This window comes from Eleutherodactylus coqui, chromosome 3, assembly GCF_035609145.1.
Source record: "Eleutherodactylus coqui strain aEleCoq1 chromosome 3, aEleCoq1.hap1, whole genome shotgun sequence".
Classification (NCBI taxonomy): Eukaryota; Metazoa; Chordata; class Amphibia; order Anura; family Eleutherodactylidae; genus Eleutherodactylus; species Eleutherodactylus coqui.
This window is the reverse complement of record NC_089839.1, coordinates 141,005,904-141,021,362: the sequence shown is the minus strand read 5'-3', so window position 1 is coordinate 141,021,362 and position 15,459 is coordinate 141,005,904. Positions and strand designations below refer to the sequence as shown.

The following is a 15,459-nucleotide window of genomic DNA, read 5'->3' as shown; positions in this document are numbered from 1 at the left end:
CATGCAGGGGCAGTCACCAGAGAGCAAGGGCAGATAGGGCAGCCAAGGCTGCAGCTCTCCTGGACAGGACGCAAGACCCCTTGTGCTGTAAGTTGGATCTTGGTCCCACCACTCTTGTTGATTTGGGATTTGGCGTCCTACAAGACGTAGATGATGTACCAGCGGCCACCTACCCCCACCTCGCCGTCCTAGCTCACGGGAAAGTGCATGCCTCTCGGAATGCCATGGTTTCTGTTGTGGACAAGGTATGGTATGCTCCAGGGTTCGACAGGTTGGCGAAGGCATATGTGAAGGCATGTGAAGTGTGCACCCTACCCCCGGAAGTGCACACCCAGACCATTGTACCCCTTTCAGAGATTACAAATCGATTACATCCAGCTTCCCAAATCAGGCAGGTATGAGTACGTCCTTGTGTGCGTGGACCTGTTCAAAGCCACCACACAATGTACAGCGACTAAACTTGTGTCAGAACTTGTATGTAGATTTGGGGTACTAGAGACAATTGAGAGTGACAGAGGTACACATTTTACAGGTGAAGTGATGCGAGAGGTGATGTCAGCCCTGGGAGTGGAACAAGCGTTTCACAGTCCATACCACCCGCAGAGTTTAGACAAAATTTAAAGACTAAATGGTATGCTTAAGTTAAAAGAAGTGTTGTTTGGCTCTATGCCAAGATTAGGCCTGTACCATCCACAGGCCCTACAGCAGGGGTGTGATAAGGTTATTGAATATGTACAAGAACTATGTCGTAAACTGAAAATAACACACGATCCAGTATTTTCCCCAATTCCAGACCCTGACAACCTAGAGGGGACTCACTCCTTGCCGCCTGGAGACTGGGTGGTTGTAAAAAGACACGTAAGAAAGGCCTTGGACCCAAGGTTTGACGGACCATACCAAGTTTTGTTGACAACACCTACTTCAGTAAAAGTAGAAGGGAGAACTACCTGGATACACGCCTCCCACTGCAAGAAAGTTCCCGAGCCAGAGGAAAAGTGATGGGTGGGATCCCGGCGTTGTTTGGGAGGGGTACTGGGCATTTTGACTTTGACATCTACATCTTGTCTTATTGGACTGTCCTCTTATTGGGAAACACCACTACGAACGATCCACATTGAGAAGCGATGGACTGGATGGGCAAATATTTCCCACATGTGTACGCCCAACTTCAGGAGTGGAAAGGACATTTTGCGGACTTGTCTATTATCTGTCCCCACCCCTGTAAAGACTCTTCGAGACATATATTTAAAAGCACACCATGATAGTAATGTAGTACATGACAATGTTGTTCAGGAAAACACCTTCCTTAATATATATATAAATATTGTCCCCATTGCGATACCATTGAATATACACATTGGGCGAATATGACTCGGTTTTAGGTGAGAAATGTTGCATTGGCTGAAGAGTGTTATAATTTTACTTGTGACCCTAATGAAATTGGGAAATGTCAACAAATTAAGGTAATAATTTCATGTGTAGCTAAATGTACTGAATGCCGATTTTTCTGCCCACATTTAAATGTCTTGATATCCTAGATGGACATAGAGTGCACCATTCCTACCTGGGGACCCGGCTGGAGCCGGCACCTACGGGTGACAGAACCAGGAGAAAATGGTGGCTCTGATGTCCTAATGGGGGATTATGTTAGGGGTTAATCATATTTTTAATAACCTAACATAACAAAGATAAGGAAACAGTGTAATAAATGTGATATTAGTTATTTGGTTATATAATGTTATGTATTATGGAAATGAAAAATATGTAAAACATTCTGGAAGTTGCTAATAGAATTTGGATATAGAATCATATGTAAAAAGGTATATTCAAGCGTTTATTTGGATGATGATTTTAAAATACTAAATGTATTATTTTATTCAGCTATCTTGAATACAAGTCTGAACTCTTGACCAGAATGTACTGAATACTAAGTAGGTGACTAAACCAGTTTTATGTGCAAACTAGAAACAATGCCCCCTCTTTTGATGTGCAAATTGTTGATGTACTTTTAAGATTACATTCTGGTCTGGGAAGAGGTGTAATTAAGTGGGTACTCAGACAGTATGGAGTCAATCTTTATGATCGTATGTAACTGTTTGATGTCCACTTCACACAGTTTTGCTGATACCTTTTGTTTAGAAGGCTTTTGATTTACAGCCATATTGTAATCTGTTGGAATAAGGACTTGGTCAGCAAAATAGTTTGAAACTTAGTATCAGGTAACATTTGGAAACGCCTTCTTTTCATCTTGCATATAACCAGCAATGTTCAACAATAAAGTAGAACTCATTCTGATTCACTAGACTGTGTGTGTGTAGTGGCTTATTATGGTTCTCACCTATGAGTACTCATTATAATTCTCCCTTGAATTTGGACTCAGGCAACATTCGCACTGGTCTCCGTTGACAGACCCCCAATAGGAAGGAGAAATATTTGCAAGCACCATGGCTATGATCGCTGTGAAACTAAGTAAAGCCCAGGACAGCTCAGATGACCATAGCAGATTCATTACCATCTACTTTGATTTCTCCAGTGAAAACGGCATTCCTAGTTTTCTAGATGTGACCAAGTACAAATTCATGGACCACCTTCCACAACTGTACTACCACTTCTACTCCAAAGAGCTGAGTTTGCAAGACCACAAGGACTATGCTACCAACATTGACAAGTGCAATTATTTCCGAAGCAAAGCTGGATTATCACTTTATGTTGCAATTTGTAACATGCATTAGTATATAGATCAGGAACCAGATTAGTTTGAGAAGGAACATATTCCCTTGCACTCTCCTACCCTGCATTACCATGAACCTGTGATGAAAAAGTTTAATTCTGGTTTAATCTTTAATGATGTTGCAGTGAAACAGGAGACAGACCATGACTTTCCAGTGAAGATCAATGTGGAGGCATCAGAAGAATGTCACTTACCAACCCTGGACAATGACAACGTGAATGATGTCGAAGGACAAAACACTACACTTGAGTGCCATGTTCTGCAACCAGTTCTTAATTCTGTAAAGTTCGTGAACTAGGCAGACATGCCTCGAGACTCGGGAATATATGGCTCTTCTGTTCCATCTGCTGAGCTGTCATTACCCTTAAAGGATGGTTTATTGCCTGATCAAGTAGAAACCTCCTCTATTATTGCAGAGTGTCTCTTCCTCTTCTGGATTAGGTAAGTCAGTCCTTTTTATCGGCATAGGATCCTACACTGCCACTCATACATATATAGTATTGGCTAAATCTGTATCGTAGCATTCGATGTATTTATATGTTGGCTTTAGTGGAATCCCTGCAATGCTCCAAGATAAATGGACACACTGCATGTAGCTTTAATCTTTGGCTATCAAAATGGGGTCTCAAATAAAGAACCCTGGTATTGGAGCTATTTTTGTAAGACACTTGCACCCCCTGCGAACAAGTTTCTATTGCTGGGAGAAATCTTCACTAGCTATACAAGTGAAAGGCTAAAGTCCACAAGAACAGATGGCTGATTGCAGCTCTCCACTAATAGAACGGGGTCAGAATGGTGGACTTGATTCTATTATGCCTGTATACCTTAAAGGGATTATCTCATAAAGGCATCCCCTCTCCATACATTTTGTTAGGGCATAGAGATGTCATAGGTGGTACTGTATGAACTGCTTCCATTCTGGCAGATTTGAGTCATCTTTCTAGTTACTCTATTACATGGATAGCTGCTGCAGGGAAAATGACTGGCTGCCCCTTCTTTGGCAAAATCGTCTGTTTACCAGAGTGTCAAGAATGGGACCCAGGGCTCAACTCTAATATTTATGGACATGCGTTGTCATGGTAAGCAAACGCTGCAACATGTAAAAAAGTGGCGTAAAACAAAGGTTTTGTCAGGGATTTAAAAATTATAATTATTATTTTTATAAATCCTAATTTTTTTGTTTTACAGCATTAAATGTGATTAGAATAAACTAACAATACTCGCCCATTAACTCCCTTGCCACTCCAGTGCTCCACACCAGTTTTTTTTTTTTTTTTAATTATGCAGTGATCATGTGCTATACCACTTCAGCCATTGACTAGCGCGCTGGTGATGCCTGCATGTATGGCATGAGACCACTCGGCCCAGTGACTGGCTGCAGTGGTCATGTGCATGTACAGCATATCATTGTTGCATCAATTACCAACCAAAGCTATTGTGTTTTATACTCATATAAAACATATCCTTAAAAGTAGATTAACAAACAGCAGACAAAGCTTTTTTTCTATTAATTTAGAGATGCTAATATGGTACTAGTTATGCTATATTAATAATTCCAGTGCTAATGCCTTTTTTATTTCCTTTTTTGGATCTGGTTTAGGAGTATAAAATATAAATGTTAATAATTTTGGATATTGTGTCCGACATGCTTTAGTATTGGCTATTGTTGCAGTAATTGGAGTGACGGAAGATCTGTCACATTTATTGCTGTTAGACAAAATGTCTTTAACTCCAAGACTACCCCTTTAATTGTTGCATGCCTACAGGGATGTGTTAAAAAATCTCCTACTACAGCTCTAGCTTCAGTTGGGAATAGGCAGAGTGCTAGCACAAGACATTGCAGAGAAAAAAAATCAGCTCGCCAGTCTTCTTATGGGTTTCCAGAGAAGTGCTTCTGCTGCTGGTAAGAGACTGTTATCGGAACACATCGGTACCGATCTAATGACCTCGTTGCAAATTGCCAAATTGGTAGATATGGAAGCTTGTGATGAGAAGATTTTGCTAGCAATTTTATAGCAATAGCACAAAATCACTCCATGTTATTTCATGACACTTCTTCAATGAGAACTCAATGAATTCTGTTTAATTAAGAACATTGCCAACCCTTATAAACCAAAAAAAAAGGTGATATCATTCAAAGGTTATCGTTACATAGGTTACAAAGCTTATTGATCATAAGGCTTAATGACATTTACCAATTAGACGAGCCTTAAAAGATTTGAGATTTAGGCAAGGAAATAGCTGCAGTCAGGGTATTATCTCATTATACACTATTTTTGCTAGTTTTGTATGTCTTCTAAGTTAACACAGCTCAATAACGCAGACTCGAATAACGCGGACCCGAGCATTTGGGTGCTGGCTCATCTCTAGATAGCATCAAGGAGGTCTTCCACAGCTGTCACAGCTGTGGCAGAAGTCCGCGATGTACTCCCTATGTTTTCTATGTGACTGTCGCTGCTGTCGCTGGCCCCGTTAAAAACGCTGAGCAATATCACAGATTTTTTCTCTCTGCGCTGCGAGACTTAAAGGGGTTGTCTCACGCCGAAACGGGTTTTTTTTTTTTTCAATAGGCCCCCCCATTCGGCGCGGGACAAACCCAATGCATGTGTTAAAAAAAACCCCGTTTAGTACTTACCCGAATCCCCGCCCTGCGGCGACTTCTTCCTTACCTTACTAAGATGGCCGCCGGGATCTTCACCCACGATGCACCGCGGGTCTTCTCCCATGGTGCACCGTGGGCTCTGTGCGGTCCATTGCCGATTCCAGCCTCCTGATTGGCTGGAATCGGCACACGTGACGGGGCGGAGCTACGAGGACCAGCTCTCCGGCACGAGCGGCCCCATTCACCGCACAGAAGACCGCACAGCGCAAGCGCGTCTAAAATCGCCAGAAGATGGCGATTTTAGACGGATCCATGGCGACGGGGACGCTAGCAACGGAGCAGGTAAGTGAATAACTTCTGTATGGCTCATAATTAATGCACGATGTACATTACAAAGTGCATTAATATGGCCATACAGAAGTATATAACCCCACTTGATTTCATGAGACAACCCCTTTAAGAATAGAAATCACAAATGAGTATGAAACCATTGAAAATCATTGGTTTCATAATCATAGCTCTCGCATTGCTAGAAAAATATAACTTGTGGGTAGACACCCTAAGACGGAGCTATTCAGCAGCTGGTGCCGTTTTCCTGCTTCCCGAATGGAGGAGGAAATGGAATCCCCTAACGCTGCAATGAATTAGCCATAAACAGTACCCATAAAATCTACGAATCACCCTGCAAAACACAAGTCCTCAAACCGCTCCACTGATGGATAAGTAAAAAGTTACAGGTCCCAGATTATGTTGACATAAAGCAAATTTTTTTTAACAAAATATATTTTATTTTGTTAAAGTGGCAATTTTTTAAATTAAATGATATGATTAAAAGTACAACAGCAGTAGGAGCAGCTCCTCCCTCCTCTGCTTTGCCTGCAATAATATACTAGCATTGTTAAAGGTGTTTTCTGGAGACCTCATGTTTTTTCAGTATTTCACCATCCATTAGATTGGTGAAAACTGATAGATCGGTGAGGTCCAACCACTGGGAGAAAGCGGGAAGCAAAGTGCTCGGGAATCTCCAGTGCTGTCATTGAAGTGAATATAGTGGTGGTGTGCCTGCGCAACCTCTATTCTGTTCCCTTGGAGCATTTACACCCCCACTAATCTATTAGTTTTCATGTCTCCAATTGATGGGTGAAAGTTTGAAAAAAGTGAGGTCTCTGGAATACCCCTTTATGTCCTGCCCTTGATCAAGCCATGCCCCTCAGCCTTTTAGCCAAAAGTGGAGTAGGCAGCAGGGAAATTTTACAAAGCTTGACATCTTCTGCACCCGACTTAGCAGGACTTTCCCTGGCCGCAGGAATATATGAAGAGACACACACCTTTTTGTGTATTCAGGGCATCCCTGTAACCTGTGTGCCCCCACTGAAATGTATGGCTAATCCCCACCAGACATAATTTACAGCGGTTTGTGTTCTGAATTATACTCAAATCTGACAGTCCAGGGCAGCCACGTCCCCTCCTGACAATCCTGCGCACTTTTCAGAAAAGTGGCCAAAGCAGCGCCGGAGGCGGCAAAGTAATATAATTTCTGTTTAGCTTGGCTTGAGCACAAATTTGTGACTTTTCTATGCCAGAATTGTGGCATACGCTACTTAATAAATGTCCCACTACTTGTTTTAGGAACAAAGAGAAAAGCCTACAGACTGAGACACAGGGTGGGCACAGTTATCGCCTGTCTACTTTTATCATTCACTTTTAGGTTTAGTATTTTTTTCATCTTGCATGAAGTACATATCAAATAATATAACCTCCTCCTTCAATGTACTTATTTTTTTTACACTCCTTTATGTTGTATATGTCACAGTGCTGAAGCAGAATTGCTATAAAACATCTGATTCATGACACCATTAGGTGACCCTGCTGCCTAGAAATAGACCAAGCTTCATCACCTGGGGGTAGAGACCCATCTTCCTGATACATGCTGTTAACACAGGCTGTCATTTCCAGTAACCAAGCAACTTTAATTACTACTGTCCAGCTGTCACAACACATTAGCCATAGTAACCAGGGAGCACTCACTGACACACATGCATGTGCAATACGTCGCTTCACTGTCTGGATATATTTCACTACAGTTTAGATGTCTCTCTATAAATCTAATGAAAGAGAACACTTTCAGATAAAACACTGATGAATGTTCAGTCTTTCGTTTCAAATTAGAAAATTAAAAAATACGAAATGTGTGAAGAACATACAAATTCTGCGAAAAACATTTCCTGGTCTAAATTTAACTAGAGGCCCTGAAGCTGCAAGACTATATGGATATACCGTGTTTCCCTGAAAATAAGACAGTGTCTTATAATATTTTTTGTTCAAACATGTTTAACTTTTTTACATGTATAGCTGCCTGGACACTATTTAAATAGACTTTTTAATTACCTGTTAGCAGGGCTTAAATTTGGAGCGGGCTTATATTTCAAGCATCCTCAAAAAGCCTGAAAAATCATTTTGCATCCTCAAAAATTCTGGAAATTCATGCTAAATGAATAAAGTAAATGTATCAAGTCTGTCATGTCAGAACCAAATAACGCAAAGACAACAGCACCTGTGCGTACCTTATCACATAAGGGAGGCTCCTTCCGGTGTGTATTGTGAGCTCACGAAAGGAGTCTGGATCCGTGATTCCTATAAAGTCCAGCAAGAAATAATATATTGGAGCTGCAAAACAGGGTACCCAAATACCTTGATGTAGAGTTAAAAGAATTTCATCTTTATTGAAGCCACACCAGGGCTTTGATGCCAACGTTTCGGCTGTCGGCAATAAAGATGCAATTTTTTTAACTCTATACATCAAGGTATTTGGGTACTCTATTTTGCGGCTGCAATATATTACTTCTTGCAAGTCTGAGAGGGTATAAATGTGAGTGCTTGAGAGTGGGGAAAGAATTCTATCTTCTGGAGCTGTGAGAGTCCAGAACCACATGGAGACACCTACTGCCTCCGTGTAGTGAAGATGGAAGCGGAAGAGATATATCTCATGTTGATTGTGTGCCAGATGTGAGTGGAGTGAGCCCCAACAATAAGAGACTTTCACAGACTGAAATCCTTTCAAAAAATCTTTGGTATAAGATTTTATAAGAGTTTAATTAAAGGTTACGTTTTATATTTTTTGAAAGGATTTCAGTCTGTGAAAGTACTTAAACATTCACTGGTCCTCCTGCAACTGTGACTTTCAACAATAAGAGAGCAATTGTAAGTAAATACTTCTTCTCAAGGCCAATAAAGAGGTACTACTTCACTGTCTAATATTCCTATGTGGCCTTCTTGAGCCTAGATCACCCCGTAGAGGTACACGCTTTAGTTGACACACCCACATGTCTCCAAAGCTGGGTGAAGGAACTGCAAAAGAAATAATCACTGTTCACACACGTGCGTCTTTGAGCTTGTGAGAGCTGTGTGGCGGTACTGCGTTCTGAAGACTAGCTTGTTTACCTGCACAGTGAAGTCTATAAACGAACTGCCTTGTAATAATTGTTTCAAGTTTTCAAGTAACGTTTGCTAGGCTCTAACCATTCCTGGGGGCCCGTGGTACTAAGAAACTGTCTAAGACTGCATTTATTCTCCACCGAGGGTCATACAGGTGTGTCACCCATGACAACTACAACCCCCATTCTCCTTTGTGATTGGCATTCCCTATTCTAGGGGTGTGTTTGGTGGCCTGCAGTGATACTCTTGCCTTGGCTGCATGTTATCCCTCAGGGAAAGGAGTCTGGCAAGCGCCGCCTTGACAAGCCAACACTTTACTCTCCCAGCTCCCCACGTATATCAGGTGTCTGGGGTCTCCCAATGGGACGCTTCACTACCTTATGCAGTTGGCTAATGAAATCTATTGGCATCCAAACAGCACTCCATTGAATCATAAGTAATTGGTAAACACCACTCCATTTGATTTGTAAAGAATTAAGGATGAATGTAAAGGGTATCTAAGAAAATCAATATTTAGTGGGAGGGTGTAGCTAGTGGAGCATGGCGGAGGATACATAAGAGCAATTAAGTGTGCGAATGAAGCCTTAGCTGAATGCAGTTAATAGCCTGAGGCTATTATCTGGGTTCAGATCCTTTGTTCTCCAGGGGGAAACTATGCTATCCGCACTCCCCATAGAGAACTGCTGATAAGGCTGATGGACGATTTTTAGGTTGGAGTGAATTTAATGATCAGCTAGCAGTGCCCGAAAGACGCAATGATTATTGCTAAAACGATCACCGATTAGCAACTTTTTAGCAATCATCGGCTGGTGTAAATGGGCCCTTAGGCTCATACTAGAATTGTAGAACCTATTGCAAAAAAGAAATTGGATTTGTGGTCAGTCTTCCCCTGTATCACAGATGGGACAGATAGAGAAATGCAAGGATGCCTATTAAATAGAGATTCATTATATAATAGCCAAATGACAACACCAATCTCAGATCATGCATAGAGAAGAGTGCCACTCTGTTATATGAGCCAGTTTCTTGTTTAAAATTGTTTAGTGTAGTGGATGGGATCCTAAAAAATGTGGCAAGTTATGAAGCATAACAGGAAAAGATTCACCCATCTTTGTGTGCAAGTTACTGTTCTCTGATATCAACTATTCTGATGCTTGGGAAAGTTGAATGAATTAAGTGTTTAGGTGTGCATCCTGCCACAAGCACAGCTCAATTAATATTCATTAGACTTCCGGTCACACCTGTATGAGGGTTTTCTGAATCCGATCTTCTACCTACGTAACTTCAAGGATGTGGCAAAAGTCACTAAATCATCCCAGACAGATATCTGTCCAGCCTCTGTTTGAAGACTTCCATTGAAGGCAAACTCGCCACCTCCCTTGGCAACCTGTTCCATTCGTTGATCACCCCACTGTCTAATATTTATTCTGTGTCTCATCTCTTTCAGTTTTATCCTATTGTTTCTAGTCTTTCCTTGTGCAGATGAGAATAGGGCTGATCCCTCTGCACTGTGACAGCCCTTCAGATATTTGTAGACAGCTATTAAAGACTTATGAATTCATGAATGGGTGAGTGAGAGCTGCCTCTGATTGGCTGAGAGCTGGTTTCCAATCAGAGGCAGCCCATTCAGTAGGTGGGGATTTTAAATCCCTGGCTGCTGAATACTACAGAAAGCAGTTCAGGAGAAGAGCCGGCTGGATGCGGCTGATCCCCAGCAGCTGCAAAAAGGTGAGTATATATATTTTTTTATTTTTTACACTTTTTTGGATGCTTTTCAGGGAAGGGCTTATATTTGAAGCCCTTCCCCGAAAATTAATGCTTTCAATGGAGCCGTCTGTATTGCCGGCTTCATTGAATTCAATGGGAGAACATTGATCTTTAGTATATGTTCTCAATGGGGTCGGCGCTGCTGCTGCCGGCCCCATTGAGCACATATACAAGAACAATGATTTGCGCAGAACACAGTTACATGCGCTCTACGAATCGTTGTGACATATAATTTTCGGTCCATCTGCATAAAAAACGGACATGTGACCGCTCCCATTGCAAAGCATTGGGTACATATCGCAAGCGTACCTGCAAATCGGGCTTACAAACGACCCATGTGACTAAGCCCTGACATACTATGTTAGGCTGAAAAAAGACATATGTTAATCTAGTTCAGCCTATTTCCCCAGTGTTGATCCAGAGGAAGGCAAAACAAACCAATGAGACAGAGGCTAACTTTTCTAATTTAAGGGAAAAAAATTATTTTCTGACCCAATCTGGCAATCAGAAAGAAAGACCTCCAGGCCCCTCTTGTACTCTTTATCATGTTCACCATCACCACATCCTTTTGGGGAGTGTTTCATAGTCTCACTGCTATTACAGCAAAAAAACCCTTCTATGTCAGTGTTTCCCTATTTAGTGTGCAATGGTAAAATGTATTTCCTCTGCCCATGTACACAACCTTATATTTATCAGTGTTAAACCTCACTTGCCACTTTTCTTCTCAAATCCCCTATATATATATGAACTTTTTTTAGGGGTAACCTGGGCACATTCTCTGCACAGGGACCCTTTGCACTCCATATCCACCCCTTACTAGGATCCATTCAGAAGATTACCTATTGTGTCACAATTATTAATCCTTTTAACAAAAGCCCATACATCTTTGGTGGTGACCGTTAATGGGCATTATTCTGCTGTGCAGTCTTTTGATGGTGCTGCACTAGAGTCCTGAGGCGTGCCAAGAAGTGGGGGTGCTCGGCTGTCAAGTAACAAAAGGGCACTTTCTATAACGTGGGGACTGAAGAAACCTCGGATCCCCAGTGTTTAACCCTTTACACACTGTGGTCAGTGTGACCGCAGCATGTAAAAGGCTAACAGAGGGAGAGGGCTCCCTCTGTTACCTATCAGATCCCCGTTATTATATTGTGGGGTCCTGATTAGAGATGAGCGAGCACACTCGTCCGAGCTTGATGCTCGTTCAAGCATTAGGGTACTCGAGATGCTCGTTACTCGAGTCGAACACCACGCGGTACTCGAGTCAATACCGTTTTCTTCCCCGCATGTTTAGTGCCATTTTCTAGCCAATAGACATGCGGGGAAGGCATTACCACTTCCTCCTGTGACGTGCCAGTCCTATCCTACCCCCCTGCAGTGAGTGGCTGGCGAGATCAAGTGACTGCCGAGTACTTAAAGCGGTACCGCCCGCGGCTCGCCTCAGACACACACTGGCAGAGGTTAGGGAAAGTGCTGCTGCTAATATAGGGAAAGTGTTAGCGTAGGTCCTGTCTTCAAGAACCCCAACGGTCCTTCTTAGGGCTACATCTGACCGTGTGCATTACTGTTGTGGCTGGCTGGGAGCAGTTTTGCACAATTTTTTTTTTTTCATCTCGGGCTGTGCAGGCCATTTCATCTATAGCGCTCTCAGTCTGCAGTGTATTATACAGAGTATAGGGAAAGTGCTGCTGGGATAGGGAAAGTGTTAGTGTAGGATCCTGTCTTCAAGAACCCCAACGGTCCTTCTTAGGCCGCCTGCAGCCGGGCGGAAATTCTGCGGCGGGATTCCCCGCAAAATTTCCGCCCCTGGACGCCTGCATAGCATTGCGTTACAACACGCAATCCTATACAGACAGCCGCAGTTTGTCTGCGCGAAATCACGCGCAGCAAACAAACCACAGCATGCTCTAATTCTGTACGGGGCTCGCAGAGCCCAGCACAGAAACGTCACTCACCGGCCGCCGGCTCCGCTCTACGCATGCGCTGGCTGCCCAGCAGCCGGCACATGAAAGAGCCGGAGCTGCGGGAGCGGGTGAGTCCGCGGTGCTCTCTGCAGGCGCTCGGGTCGGGTCCCGCTGCGAGAATTCTTGTAGCCAGATCCAACCCAGTCGTCTGCAGGTGGCCTTAGGGCTACATCTGACCGTGTGCATTACTGTTGTGGCTGCTGGGAGGAGTTTTGCACAATTTTTTTTTCATCTCAGACTGTGCAGGCCATTTCAGCTATAGCGTTCTCAGTTTGCAGTGTATTATACAGAGTATAGGGAAAGTGTTAGAGTAGGTCCTGTCTTCAAAAACCCCAAAGCTCCTTCGTTGGGCTACATCTGACCGTGTGCATTTTACTTGGGGCCTGCTGGGAGTAGTAGTGCTTCCATTTTTGTATTACGCAGCTAGGCCTGTTTGCAGCCTTTCAGTAATACTTTTTTTTGGCTGCAGTGCCGTACAATACCGCTCTCACCGTGAAAGTGCACTCAAATATTTCCTAGCCTGCTGCGAACTACCTCATTTATACCATTCTCTGTCTGCAGTGAGTTAGACGCAGAGTGTTGGGGCCACAGCCACTTCTAGAGGGGAAGTTATATATACACTATACAGTGCGTATCCTCCGTGCAAAAACCCCAAAGCTCCTTCGTTGTGCTACATCTGACTGTGTGCATTTTACTTTAGTCTGCTGGGAGTAGTAGTGCTTCCATTTTTATATTACGCAGCTATGCCTGTTTTCAGCCTTTCAGTAATACTTTTGTTCTGGCTGCAGTGCCGTACAATACTGCTCTCACAGTGAAAGTGCACTCAAATAATTCCTAGCCTGCTGTGAACTACCTCATTTATACTGTTCTCTGTCTGCAGTGAGTTAAACGCAGAGTGTTGGGGCCACAGCCACTTCTAGAGGGGAAGTTATATATACACTATACAGTGCGTATCCTCCGTGCAAAAACCCCAAAGCTCCTTCATTGGGCTACATCTGACCGTGTGCATTTTACTTGGGGCCTGCTGGGAGTAGTAGTGCTTCCATTTTTGTATTACGCAGCTATGCCTGTTTGCAGCCTTTCAGTAATACTTTTTTTCTGGCTGCAGTGCCGTACAATACCACTCTCACAGTGAAAGTGCACTCAAACAATTCCTAGCCTGCTGTGAACTACCTCATTTATACTGTTCTCTGTCTGCAGTGAATTAGACAGAGGTCTCACCGCTAAACAGTACTGTAATATTACTGGGGCAACTGCAAAGTATTTCAGCTCTGCCGCTGTGCAGGGCGTCTCACAATACCATTTCCAGTGGTGGGGTTGAGATAGGCGCAGTTACCAGCACTATCCACTGGCTTTACAGTCTTCTCCCACTCCACACAGCCTCTATTATCTACAAGTCTCTGCGAGCAGTAAATTACTCCTAGGTATCAGCGCAAGACAGTGGGTTCCTTTTTTCAAGCCACAGCATAGAGCCTCCGCTATCTACAAGTCTCTGTGTGTGGTGAATTAAGCCACAGTTGTCAGTGATGTACAATGGGGTAATTTATTTGGGCCCTGCTCTATTTGTAATCCACCATGATGAGGAGTAGGGGTAAGGGTCTAGGACGTGGACGTGGACGCGGATGAGGACACGGACGTCCAAGCGAGGGTGTGGGCACAGGCCGAGTTCCTGGTCCAGGTGAATCACAGCCGGCTGCTGCGGGATTAGGAGAGAGGCAAGTTTCTGGGGTCCCCAGCTTCATATCTAAAATTTATGGGTCCGAGTGGTAGACCTTTATTACAAATAGAGCAGTGTGAGCAGGTCCTGTTGTGGATGGCAGAAAATCCAGCAATGTATCGACCACCCAGTCTTCTACGCAGTCCACTACTCCCGGACTAGGGACTGCAACTCTGAATCCTCTGACTGCTGCTCCTCCTTCCTCCCAGCCTCCTCATTCCATGAAAATGACATATTCTGAGCAGGCAGACTCCCAGGAACTGTTCTCGGGTCCCTGCCATGAGTGGGAAAAAATGGTTCCTCTCTCACCTAAGGAGTTTGTCGTGACCGATGCCCAACCTTTGGAAAGTTCCCAGAGTCCAGGTGATGAGGCTGGGGACTTCCGGCAACAGTCTCAAGAGCTTTTTGTGCGTGAGGAGGCTGATGATGATGAGACACAGTTGTCTGTCAGTGAGGTAGTAGTAAGAGCACTAAGTCCGAGGGAGGAGCGCACAGAGGATTCGGAGGAAGAGCAGTTGGACGATGAGGTGACTGACCCCACCTGGCTTGCTAAGCCTACTGAGGACAGGGCTTCAGAGGGGAGGGGAAGTGTAGCAGCAGGAGAGGTTGGAAGAGGCAGTGGGGTGGCCAGGGGGAGAGGCAAGGCCAGAGCGAAGAATCCCCCAACTGTTTCCCAAAGCACCACCTCGTGGTAAGCCTCCGTGCAGAGGGCTAGGTGTTCAAAGGTGTGGATGTTTTTCAGTGAGAGTGCGGACGACCTATGAACAGCGGTGTGCAACCTGTGTCGCACCAAGATCAGCCGGGGAGCAACCACTACCAGCCTCACCACAACCAGCATGCGCAGGCATATGATGGGCAAGCACCCCACTAGGTGGGACGAAGGCCGTTCACCGCCTCCGGGTCACACCACTGCCTCTTCCCCTGTGCCCCAACCTGCCACACAGATCTAATCCCACTCCCAGGACACAGGCACGAGCGCCTCCCGGCCTGCACCCACACCCTCACCTCCACTGTCCTCCACTCCATCCAGCAATGTCTCTCAGCACAGCGTTCAGCTGTCGCTAACACAAGCGCTGGAGCGAAAGCGCAAAATGCCGCCACGCACCCGCACGCACAAGCTTTAAACGTGCACATTGCCAAATTAATCAGCCTGGAGATGCTGCAGTACAGGCTTGTGGAAATGGAGGCTTTCAAAAACATGATGGCTGCGGCGGTCCCGCGCTACTCGGTCTCCAGTCGCCACTAT

The 15,459-nt window shown here is 44.3% G+C and overlaps 1 pseudogene; it reads left to right on the top strand.

Moving 5' to 3' along the window:
• The first annotated feature begins 1,538 nt into the window (after positions 1–1,538).
• On the top strand, positions 1,539–3,945 carry LOC136620173 (interleukin-17 receptor D-like; annotated as a pseudogene).
• The last annotated feature ends 11,514 nt before the right edge of the window (positions 3,946–15,459 follow it).